Consider the following 12,593-nt stretch of genomic DNA (forward strand, 5'->3'; position numbering starts at 1 on the left):
AATATCCTGGATGCTAACTGGAATACAGATTATAGGGGATATGATTGTAACCTCCAAATTCAATCTCTCCTTCTTCTTAGGTGCAATTAGCTGCTTAGCTAAAGGCTACATTTCTCAGCCTTCCTTGCAGCTGTGTGTGGGTATTTGCCTAAGTGTAAGCCCAACTGGAATGGAATGTGAATAAAATGATTTGTGAAATTTCTGAGTCACTGGATGAAAAATAAATTCCTTGCCCTGAATGTCTTTTCCCGTTCTCAAAGCCACAACTCAGACACAGTAGTTACCTAGCGTTGACATGCAAATAATGACAATACCCAAGGAGAAGAGAAGCAAGGACTCAGAAGCAGCCCTGGTCTTGGGGTTTTGAATCACTGAAGAGCAGAGCTCCGATCATCCTAACAACTTGTGAGAGAGAAAGCAATGTATTTAAGCAGCAAGCCATTGTATCGTTGGGTCTCTGTTACCATAGCCTAATCTTACACTAACAGCAGGAGAGGTTAGAGTAAAAGCAGGGAGATGACTTAGGAGACCATTGCAATAAACCTATCAAGAGATGATGGTGGCTTGAATTAGGCTCTGTGCCAGCTGGGCCTATTTGCTCTCAGACCCATTCTTCTCCCTTCCTTTGTTCTGCTTAGCTGGCTGGTCCCTGCATTCTGCATTTTCCAGGGTCCATTTCACCCGGCTTCTGGCTGGCTTTAGACACTGTTAGTTGACGCAAGAGCAAAAATAAGGAAAAGCAAGTTAATTTCTTTCTTTCTCTCTCTCTCTCTCTAGGGTGTGTGTGTGTGTGTGTGTGTGTGTGTGTGTGTGTGTGTCCCAATCAAGCAGAATCTCTGGTAGGGACTCAGTGGCTTTTGCTCCTGTTATTCCCACTGCGGTTAATCTCTAGGTAACCTTGCCATCCCATCTGGCTTCTCACTTTTTGCATCATTGTGTAACTAATTCCCTGCATTAAATCTCCTCTGTTTTAAATAGTTTCTGTATTCCTGAATTAACCTGGACTGGTACAGAGCAGGTAATGGATTAGTGAGAAATATTGGAACAAGGGAATATTTTGAAGGTGAAAAAGACAGAATTGATGAGGGCTTGGGTATGCGGTATGAGGAAAGTGCTTAAAGTTCGAAACAGCCCATTTCCTTGCAACTTCCCCAATAAAGTGCTTCTCTGTCTTATCAGTCCCAGATTGCACCATCATTTACCTAGTACCTCAAAACAAAAATCTGAGGCTCATATTTTTCCATTGTATTCTTCATCTAACCCATTATAAAGTTTGATCCCAACTTTTGGGATACGTTGGAACTTGTCTGGAATTATAAAAATCCAGGTACACTTCATCATAGCTGATCAAAAAGCTCAGACTGGAAACAGGGCCAAACTCAGACATTACTGCTGGTTTCAAAAACTCCAGTGAACTTCACAAAGACTGCGCTTTGGGAAAGAAACCAGATCCTGTATGTAGGCTAGACAGGCTGGCCACTGGACTATTGCTAAGACAACGTCCCAGGGGTGTGGGGATGTACAACAATCCAGGCTTTACTATATCAATTGGGAAACCAGAGCATTTTTAGGTAAGCTGAAACATGGGAACTCAAACATGCTTGGAAGATCCTAAGAAAATGGAAAGTGATTACCAGTTACAAGGCCGGGGGCTCAGAAAACTTCTGTTTTCTTTTATTTGACACTACTGAAGACAAAGATAATCTCTGGGAAGAAGAAAGGCTTCCCAGTTTATTAGCTGTGTGACCCAGAACAAAGATGTTAACCTCTCCAAGCTTTAGTTTGCTACTCTATTAGAAAAAGGAAACGCATTACCTATCTTGAAGTATTGTTGTATTAACATGAGAGAGGCCTTAGAACATGGTGCATAGCATGCATTCGTATTCATTTTTCTGCTCTTCCCTTCCTCTTCTCCCATGTGGATAACATTGTAGAATAGATTAACTTGCTGTGACTTAGTATACTCTCAGTTAATAACTATTGATCTTCTACACATGGTGTCCCCAGAGTAAATGTAGGCTGTGGTTTGATTCATAATTAAGATAAAATGTTTTCACTGCAGAAATTCATTGCCAGCTTATTTAAGTTTGTGGAGAAAATGTTTGTGAGTAATAGAGTTGGGTGCAAAAGTTTTGGTGTGAAAGGCAAAACATGTCATTATTTGTGTTAAATGCAAGATTAGCAGTTGCACATGGAAGGATCATGAGCTCATAAAAAGCTCCTCTTACATGAACACTGTCGTTTGATTCTCTTCACTTCCTTGTTTGTATTAAAAAGTAGCAATGACCGATAACATATTGTAGGCAGTTTGTATTTACTTGCTTCATAATAAGTTTTCTTAATACACTTTGTAAACTTGATTTTAAAATATTTATTTTAAAAATTGTAATTCCCCAATTTATGAAGCCATTCTAAACAAAGTCTAATTGAAAAGTATAACTCAGAATTATGAGGATAGAGTAATTTTTGTTTTATTTATTCTATTTTTTGACATTTAAAAATTTATAATAATAAACATGCATTAACTCTTCTTCTGAAAAGAAACTAAGTTCCAAAATACCATAGTGCTTATATTGATTACTTTAAATTCTCTCTGCTCAACAGTTGGCCTGCTCTTTTTGTTTATAACCAAATTGGAATAAAAAATTAAAATTACTGTAGTTACTTCCCCATATAAGTGGGAATAATGGTTAATTTGATATGTCAACTTGTCTAGACCATGCTACCCACATATTTGGATATTCACATATTTGGACATCTAGGCTGGTCAAACACCAGTCTAGTGCCACTTTGAAAGGATTTTTTAAATAACATTTAAATCAATAGACTCTGAGTAAAGCACATTACCTTTCATAATGTGGGTTGGCCTTACCCAGTCATTTGAAGGCCTTAAGAGTAAAAAGGATCCCAAGGAAGAGGGAATTCTGCCTTCGGTCTCCCTTTGGACTCAAGCTGCAACATCAACCCTTCCCTGGGTCTCCAGACTGCCAGCCTACCCTCCCGATTTCACACTTCCCAGCCCCAGCAACCACATCAGCCAATTTCTTAAAATAAATCTCTCTCTCTCCCTCTCTCTCTCTCTTTGTATATCAGTGTTGGTCTTAATAGGTGTGTATGGGTGTGTGTACATCTGTATCGATATTAAGACCAATAGTGATATAAATACACACACACACACACACACCGCCACACACACGTCCTACTATTGATTTTGTTTCTCCAGAGAACCTTCACTAGTAATACAGTGGGGAAACACTTAACTGGGCATTAAAGTAGCCAAAATATTTTGCTAGATAAAACATTTTTAGAGCTTGTAAGAATTCCTGTTGTATTGTTAAATTCTCACTGATCCGTCATATCAAAATGCCACCAGATTTTTTTTTCTTATGACTGTTATCTGAGAAATGTGACTGATATAAGAATCTCACTTTCTTTTTTTAATTTTTTAATGGATTAAGCTAGACATAATTCACATAACCATATGTCCCCCACTTAAAGTGTATAATTCAATGATTTTTAGTGTATTCATGAGCTGTTCAGCCATCATCATAATCAATTTTAGATCATTTTTATCACTCCGACAAGAAATCTCTAATCCTTTACTAGTCATTCTCATCCTGCTCCCCTCTGCCTAGCCCTAGGCAACCACTAAGCTACTTTCTGTCTCTCTAGATTTGTCTGTTCTTTCATTTTATATAAATGGAAACATACAGTTCAGTAAGTAGTTTTTTATGACTGACTTCTTTCACTTCACATAATGTTTTCAAGGTTCATCCATGTCATAGCATATACTGGTATTAAATTTCTCTTTCTTGCTAAATAATATTCTGTTTATGAATATACACTATTTGTGCACTCCAACTGATGGACATTTGGATTGTTTCTATGTTTTTGGCTGTTATCATTTTCCTTTTTCTTGATCTTAGTACTAAAATGTGAAATGACTAAAAGGAAAGAAAAAAAAAAGTACTAGATCCTGGAAAAATTCTCAAATAAATGAATGATCATTGAATAAATAAGTTATCAGAACACAATATTTATTATAGGAACAATTTTTATTAACTAATCATTTTCAAAGCCATAAGTATTAATAAAGTGGCTTGCAAAATACGTTCTTATTGCAGGTATTTGTGCTAAGTGCTTCTGTTTATGGGACAAGAAATTCAAATAGCTGTCTTGGCAGTATCTCTCCAGTTGTATAAGCCAAAGGATTAAGAGTACTTTCGAGAAGGAGTAACAATGTGTTCTGCTTGGCTTTGAAAATGATGGTAAATTTATACATAATGTATGGATGATTATATTATACCCACATGAGGCTGTCAGTCAAAACAGCGTTTCTGTCAGATGATAGTTTCCAATTCACAAAACTTATTTTTTACATTAGAATCCTTCCTGGGTTCACATCATATTGAAAGTCCACATTTCTCTGTCACTTTATTTTTAAAAACCCATTTCTAAAAATGAACGACTGGATAATTATGACTTTCAGCAACAACTATCCATGCCAGCTTGGTACAGGAAAGCTTAATTCTAATCCTAACATTACTCTTCATATAAAATAAGAGCTGTTGATATTGCAAAATCTCGGGGTGGAGCTTCTTTTAATTTCCCTTAAACTAGCTAGTCCGGCCAGTATTGCTTCACAGGATATAAACAGAACAGTAGCTAAGCTTCCATAGAGCGGAGGTATGCTCTAGGAAGAACAACAAAGTCAACTGGCCTTAGTGTGGAATGAAAGGCTTAGAAATTTAATAAAATAAGGAAAGAATGTAGGCATTACTTATAGGCATTTTAAAAGTTTTTGCCTTCTCACCAGAAGTACTCACCTACCAAATTCTACATTTGGTTTTCCTGCAGGCATGGGTATATAATTTTAACTATTAGTAAAATAATGTGAGTAGCAACTTGACTTGCAAGCTAGATCAAATTCTTAAAAGGGTAATGTTTATCTTGGATGTTTCTTAGTTTCCATTTCCTGTGTTTCCTTTCTCAATGTTTCCTCCTCTAGAAACAGTTTTTTAAAGTAATTTCCACAAAGATGTTAATGACAACTTGCTTATTTTCAAAGAAATATAGGCAATTTAAAGGAGACCCTAATAACACAAAAGAGTAAATTATTACTGATGAGATTTCACAAATTGTACATAGATCAGAGGTATATTTCAGGGCCTTCTTTAATCACACTGTCTTCTCTACAGCAGAGCAACCCCTGCTATACTATACATTCATAGGCATATGATAATAAAGTCAAGTTTTTATTGTTTTGGTTTTGGCTGGCTTTGTTTTTTTGTTTTGTTTTGTTTTTTGTTTTTTGTGTTTTATTTTTTGATACTGAGTCTCATTCTGTCACCCAGGCTGGAATGCAGTGGCATGATAGCTCACTGTAACCTCTGCCTCCAGAATTTAAGCCATTCTCCTGCCTCAGCCTTCCGTGTAGCTGGGATTACAGGCATGCGCCAACATACCCGGCTAATTTTTGTAGTTTTAGTAGATACAGGGTTTCTCTATGTCAGCCAGGCCGGTCTTGAACTCCTGACCTCAGGTGATCTGCCTACCTTGGCCTCCCAAAGTGCTGGGATTATAGGCGTGAGCCACCATGCCCAGTTAAAGTCAAGTTTTTACATACATAAATATGTTTAGTTGGAGGAAAGTAGAGGATCATTATTTTTTCCTTTGAGAGATGGGGTTCTTGCTATGTTGCTCAGGCTAGTCTAAAACTCTTGGCCTCAAGGAATCCTCCTGCCTCAGCCTCTGGATTCCATGGGACTACAGGTATGTGCCACATGCCCAGCTACAAGTGCTGTTCTTAGATCACGATCACAGTATTGGCTAGGAACAGCTGTTTTCCTTCAAATCTGAAACTTGTTGGAAAGACAGAGTGATAGAAAATATTTGATGGTTATGACCATAGAGTCAGAGGACATAAAAGTGCTACATGCAACATGCACAACTAGGAATAAGCCAGTGCCGGCCTCCTTTTGTGAGGCTGCTGCTTTTTGCTCTGCCCTCTCATCATCATGCTTGTGATTGCAATTGTCAGCTCACTCTTCCTGGTTAAATGTAAATAATCTTACTTGAAAGGTTCTTTAACTCGAAGGTTTATAAAAAAACAATAACACATTTATTTGAGAATCACTTATCCTAAGCTATGGAAGTAGAATTAAATGCAGATTTCCAGTTTGAATATAATGAAGTAAAATTGGCATTTCCCCCTTTTGCTCTAGGAAATCACCCAAAAGAAGAACGAGAAACAGAAACACAAGCTAGGATGCATATGAAACTTCAAGCCATGAATAGGTAGAAGGGCTGCCAAAAGCAATGAAGGACAAACAGGATGTGGGAGGAAGCAGAAGGAGATGCCTGTGAATGCAAATCCCTGAGACAACTGGCAAGAGCCCAAGATGTGGAGTACTCCCGAGATGCAGAGCTCTAATCCTCATGTGTCCTAACAGTGATGGAGGGGTGGTGACAGAAGCATCCATGACCATTGGATTCTGAGTAGAGGTGGTATGACTGAACAGAGACTCACACGATACAGCTGTATTTTAAGAAACAGTCTGTTGATGAGGCAGAGGATTGAAAAAAGGAGTCTGGTGTGAGTCGTATTGCTGCCTGTCTTTGTCAGTTGGGGACAGGTAATAGTTAAATGGACTCCCACACTTAGCTGGGGACCCTAAGGAGAGCTGCTAGCCTTGGACACAGCTCTAGCATCTCCATCATATGAACCATTTACAAGTAGCTAGTCAAGAAAAGCCGTTTTATCCAAAATGAGAAATCAAGAATAAACTATTCAGAATGAAAGAATATATATATTCATTATATATGTGTGTGTGTGTATATATACATTATATATATTCATTATATGTGTATATACATAGGTTATATCTATACAGGTTATATATATATACCCATATGATGAGAATACACCACACACACATACACACACACACACACACACACACACACACACACACACACACACGAGGAACAGGAAAACAAATGTAGGTGAATTCTGATCACAAAAGTATTTCCATGGAGCTGATGAAAGTTTCAACCAAATATTTTGCCATGGATTTAAGAGTTAATGAAGAAACCTATGTATAAAATAAGAGCACATATGTACATACAATGGAGTATTATTCAGCTTTTAAAAGGAAGGAAAGTCTGACATGTGCTACAACTTGGATGAATCTTAAAGACATTGTGCTCTGTGAAATAAAGCAGCCACAAGAAATACAAATACTGTATGATTCCACTTATATGAGATACCTAGAGTTGTTAAATTCATAGAGACAGAAAGTAAATTTGTAGTTGCCAGGGGCTTTGGTGAGGGAAGAATGAGAATTAGCATTTAATGGGCACAGATTTTTAACAGGAGGAAACCAAAAAGTTTTGAAGATAGGTAACAATGACAGTGCACAGCAATGTGAATGTGCATAATGTCACACAGCTGTACACTTCAAAATGGTTGAAATGGTAAGTTTTATGTGATATATATTTTATCACTTTTTTTTTAAAGACAAACAAAATTATAAAGCAGATATACAAGACTCCGGAAGTATCCGGGTGTGGTGGCACATACTTGTGGTCCTGGATCCTCTGGAGGCTGAGGCACGAGGATTGCGTCAGCCCAGAAGTTTGAGGCTGCAGTGAGCTATGATTGTGCCACTGCACTGCAGCCTGGGTGACAGAACAAGACTCTGTCTCTCAAAAAAAAAACAAAAAAAAACAAAGACTCAGGAAAATGGAGAGACCAGGAAAGTGGACTAAATATAGAAATGGAGTCATAATTAGAAGTAGTGAAGAGAAGATTAGACATAGAAAGAAACACAGAAGTCAGCAATGAGAAAAGAAAGCAAAACAAATGAAAATAAACCAAATTTAAAACAATTAGAGATACATAAGATGTAAATAAGTAGGGAAGACAGGCAAAGGAAATCCAATATACACTTATTCAAAATCACTACATAATGAACCAGAAAAAGTATCTGAAATATTGTGGAAGAAAATGTTCATTCTGAAAGGGCATGTCAGGTCTCAGGAAAAACTGACACATAATGGCCAACACTGAGACATATGCTAATACAACTGCTGAACTTTGAAGATATAAAAACAGTCCTTTGAACAATCAGGCAAAAACAATGAGTCATCTATAAAGGATAAAAACAAAACAAGCTTAATATGTAACCTTGTTAAATGCCCTCTATTTCACTTGTCTGTAGCCACCTCAGGTTTTCTGATTAAATTGCTTAAGGTCTGCTTATGTTGTACAATGTGGTCACTTCTTTGAGTCATATTGTTGCCAACCTTGATTTTAGTGCCATTGCCCCTTCATGTCCATGTCTGTATTTTGTTTACCAAAAAAAAAGTTAAGGCTGGGCACAGTGGCTCATGCCTATAATCCCAGTTCTTTGGGAGGCCAAAGTGGGTGAATCACCTGAGGTCAGAAGTTCGAGGCCAGCCTGGCCAACATAGCATGCACTTACACCCGTAAGTTTATGAACAGAAGTCTTCATAATGCTGAATATATCTGTTTTTCAATCACATTAAGCTTAAGAAAGTTTTCTTCTAGTTGTTTCAGAGTCTGCCAAATTAGGAAAGCTTCCCTTCTCTGGGATAAACCATAGTTTACTTTTTTTGTAACAATTAGACAGAAATTCAGGATTCTAAAAAGCAGAAAAGAGCTCCAATAGAGTCACCTAATTCCCCTCCTTACCAGCAACTAATATTACCTACCAGACAGAGGTGATTAATATGCTATTTTATTTTCTATCAAATCCAGTGTCCAAACAATAATTATATTTATCTGTGATCTTTTCAGCTGTTTGCTTTAAAATGGAAAACTTCAATTGTCCAAGCAATCCTCGGCCCTGAGTTTATGAAGCTTGTTGATAACTGGAAGTGAAAAGTAGATGGGGTATCAGAAACCTACAGGTAATCCCTGCAGGACATTTCTAGAATATTGCTCTAGTAAAGCTGGGGGATATCCTGACCCACTGCAAAGTATATATATGTATACATATATACATACACACACACACACACACATATATATACATATATATATACACACATGTATATATATGTAATCTTTCTTGAGGTAGAGATTGTAGCTTCTTAATGAAATTTACTTACAGTCTCCTGATGCCCTATTAAACCTCCACCAATAGCAAAGTCCCATTGGACTGGTCTATGCTAAAGCCTATTTGATATTAAAACACAAGGAAAGGCCTCTGCCTAAGTAGATTAAGGAGACATAAAGCAAGCAAGTCAGATTTCTAAACAAGGGAACTTTAAACATGGAATTTGCAAATGTTATTCATTCGTGCCCCATGCAAACATGCAGATATTGCTTAGTGAACTTCAGCCTACCAGGCTTTAAAGCTATAACAATAGTTATAACACTAGTATTCCTCTTTCCATGATTGCTGCCAGAGGAATTTCAGGCTCTGTTTGGGGATTTTCACAGTTATTCCCTCTTAACACCCTCCAATATCCTTTCTCTCAAATGCCACTTGGAACGTTGTAAGTGGAATGGTTTCTTTGCCTCTGTGTGGCAAGTTTCTACTCTGTGCATTTCATATCTCTTCTCTGGCATTTTTGCCCTTCATCTTACTTTCTGGCTAAAAGGGTAACTTCTAGCTCAAATTTAATTGATAATTTAAAATTTTGATTTGAGGAAGACTATGCTTAATATGTAACCTTGTTAAATGCCCTCTATTTCACTTGTCTGTAGCCACCTCAGGTTTTCTGATTAAATTGCTTAAGGTCTGCTTATGTTGTACAATGTGGTCACTTCTTTGAGTCATATTGTTGCCAACCTTGATTTTAGTGCCATTGCCCCTTCATGTCCATGTCTGTATTTTGTTTACCAAAAAAAAAGTTAAGGCTGGGCACAGTGGCTCATGCCTATAATCCCAGTTCTTTGGGAGGCCAAAGTGGGTGAATCACCTGAGGTCAGAAGTTCGAGGCCAGCCTGGCCAACATAGCAAAACCTCATCTGTACTAAAAATACAAACATTAGCTAGGTGTGGTGGTACAAGCCTCCCAGCTACATGGGAGGCTGAGGCAGGAGAATCACTTGACCCGGGAGGTGGAGGTTGCAATAAGCCAAGATCGCACCATTGCACTCCAGCCTGGGCAACAAAAGCAAAACTCCATCTTCAAAAATAAAGTTACTTATTATTGTCCTTAAAATTTAAGTCAATTGGGATGAGACAAAGTGGGTGATGTTCCTCTCATCCTTGCATGCACTTTTCTGACCACTCCAAGGTGCTAGAAAGACCTGTGTCATTTTAACCACAAATGTGATCTTCAGAGATTTGAATACCCATATTCCTAAATAATCACAATTCTGAACTTCATTTAATGTCTATACCCACTTTTGATACAGGGAATGGGACACGCATGCTGTGTTTGTTTCTGGTTACTGCTATGGCAAATTACCACAACTTAGTGGTTTAAACAACACAAATTTATTATCTTACAATTCTTCAGGTCAGAAGCATGACTGTTTTGTCACCTTTCTTATCTTCTAGAAGGTGCCTTTATGCCTTGGCTCATGGCCCCATCCTCTATCTTCAAAGCCAAAAACACCACATCTCTGTGACACTTCTATCACCACATGTCTCTCTCTCTGAGCACAGACAGGAAAACTTCTTCACTTTTAAGGATTTAGGTAATTTGATTGGACCCACCTTGATAATCCAGGATAATTCCTCTTCTCAAGGTCTATAACCTAATCACATCTACAAAGTCCCTACACCACTCATCCAAGCTGGCATCATCTCTCACCTGTGTCTCACCTGGATTATGGCAATAGCCTTCTATCTGGTCTCCATTGTTCTACTTTAGCCCACTGTAGGTAATTACCCTCAGAGCAAAATCAGAAGGTTTGTTCCAAATATTTTCAGTTTGAGACCTATTAGACAAGAGGATTTCAAGTAGTTGTCTTATATACAGATGGATCTGCAATTCTGAAGCTCAAGGAAAGCTTTCAACTGTAGATGTAAATTTTGGAGACATTGCCATACAGATCTCACTTAAAACTACGGGGCTAGAAGACATAACCAAAGGAGTGAGTCTACATAGAGAAGAAGCTGAGACCTAGTCCTGGGGCATTTCAACATTTAGAGATTTCAACAAGGAGGAGTTAGCAAAGAATCCCAGTCCATCTATAAAATGGAGGAAAACTAGGACTGTGCTGCAGTCTGAGACTCTTGCTACCCAGTCGTCCTTCCTTCCCCCTCTCCTTTCCTAGGTATCAGGCCTGCATAATCGTCTAAAGGCACTCCCCAGGTACTTCTCCACCCTCCCTTTATCCTCCATAGATATTTCCCCAATAAATCTCTTACTCATCTAATTCCATCTTGGTGTCTGCTTTTTAGAGTACCCAAACTAACACAGTGTAGGTTAAATAAAGAGCAGGAGGAAGGCCAGTCATGGTCACTCATACCTGTAATCCCAGCACTTTGGGAGGCCAAAACAGGAAGATTCCTTATGCTAGGAGTTCAAGACCAGCCTGGGAAACACAGTGAGAATATATCTCTACCAAAAAAAAAAAAAGTAATAGCCAGGTGTGGTGCTGTGCTCCTATAGTCCCAGCTATTCCAGAAGCTGAGATGGGAGGATCCCTTGAGCCCAGGAGTTCGAGGCTGCAATGAGCCAAGACTGCACCACTGCATTCCAGCTTGGTTTGCAGAGTGAGACACTGTCTTGGGAAAATAAAAAATTTTTGAATAATAATTTAAAAAATAAAGAGCATGGGGAGATAAGCATTATAAAGAGGAGCAGACAAATTACACCTGCTGGGGGAACAGAAGGTCTAGGTTTGTTGTAAGGTCTTACAGATGTGAACTATTACAGCATGGTTGTATGTTGACCAGAATCACCTAACAGAGAAAGACAAACTAATGACATAGGAGACATAGAGGACAGTTCCAGGAACAAATTGCTTAAGTAAACAAAAAGGAAAGGGATCCAGTGTACACAAAGATGGGTCAGCCAGCTGCCAGCATCTTCTCCTCTATACCTGATCCATAGTCCATCTAGCACTTCAAAGCCAGAAGAGGACTTCCAGGGCAAATATTCTCTAACATACATTATCTCCTTTGATCCTCACAACTATCCCATGAATTGGCAAGCATTAGCATTCTACGAATAATAGATGAGAAAACTAATGTTCATAGCGCTTAAGTAAATTTCCAGAGTTTCCATGATTAGGAAAGGGTAGAGCTAAGAGTTAAAAATATTGTCCTTTATTCTAATCCAAGTATCGCTTTTATTACTACACCTTGTTGCTTCTAAGAAAAGGCAAGAGGTTGGATAAATGGTATAGAGAAGTGGGTAGGCTGGGAATGATTGCACTAGGGTTGGGTGTCAGTGTGGGGGAGAATTGGAGCTCATATTCAGGAGTGCTGGGCTATTCAATCAATACTGCCACAGGCAAAAATAGAAAGGCATTCCAGGCCGGGCGTGATGGCTCAAGCCTGTAATCCCAGCACTTTGGGAGGCCGAGGCGGGTGGATCACGAGGTCAAGAGATCGAGACCATCCTGGTCAACATGGTGAAAACCCGTCTCTACTAAAAATACA

The sequence above is a fragment of the Cebus imitator genome, unplaced genomic scaffold (genome assembly GCF_001604975.1).
Source record: "Cebus imitator isolate Cc_AM_T3 unplaced genomic scaffold, Cebus_imitator-1.0 Scaffold501, whole genome shotgun sequence".
In the NCBI taxonomy this organism is placed as follows: domain Eukaryota; kingdom Metazoa; phylum Chordata; class Mammalia; order Primates; family Cebidae; genus Cebus; species Cebus imitator.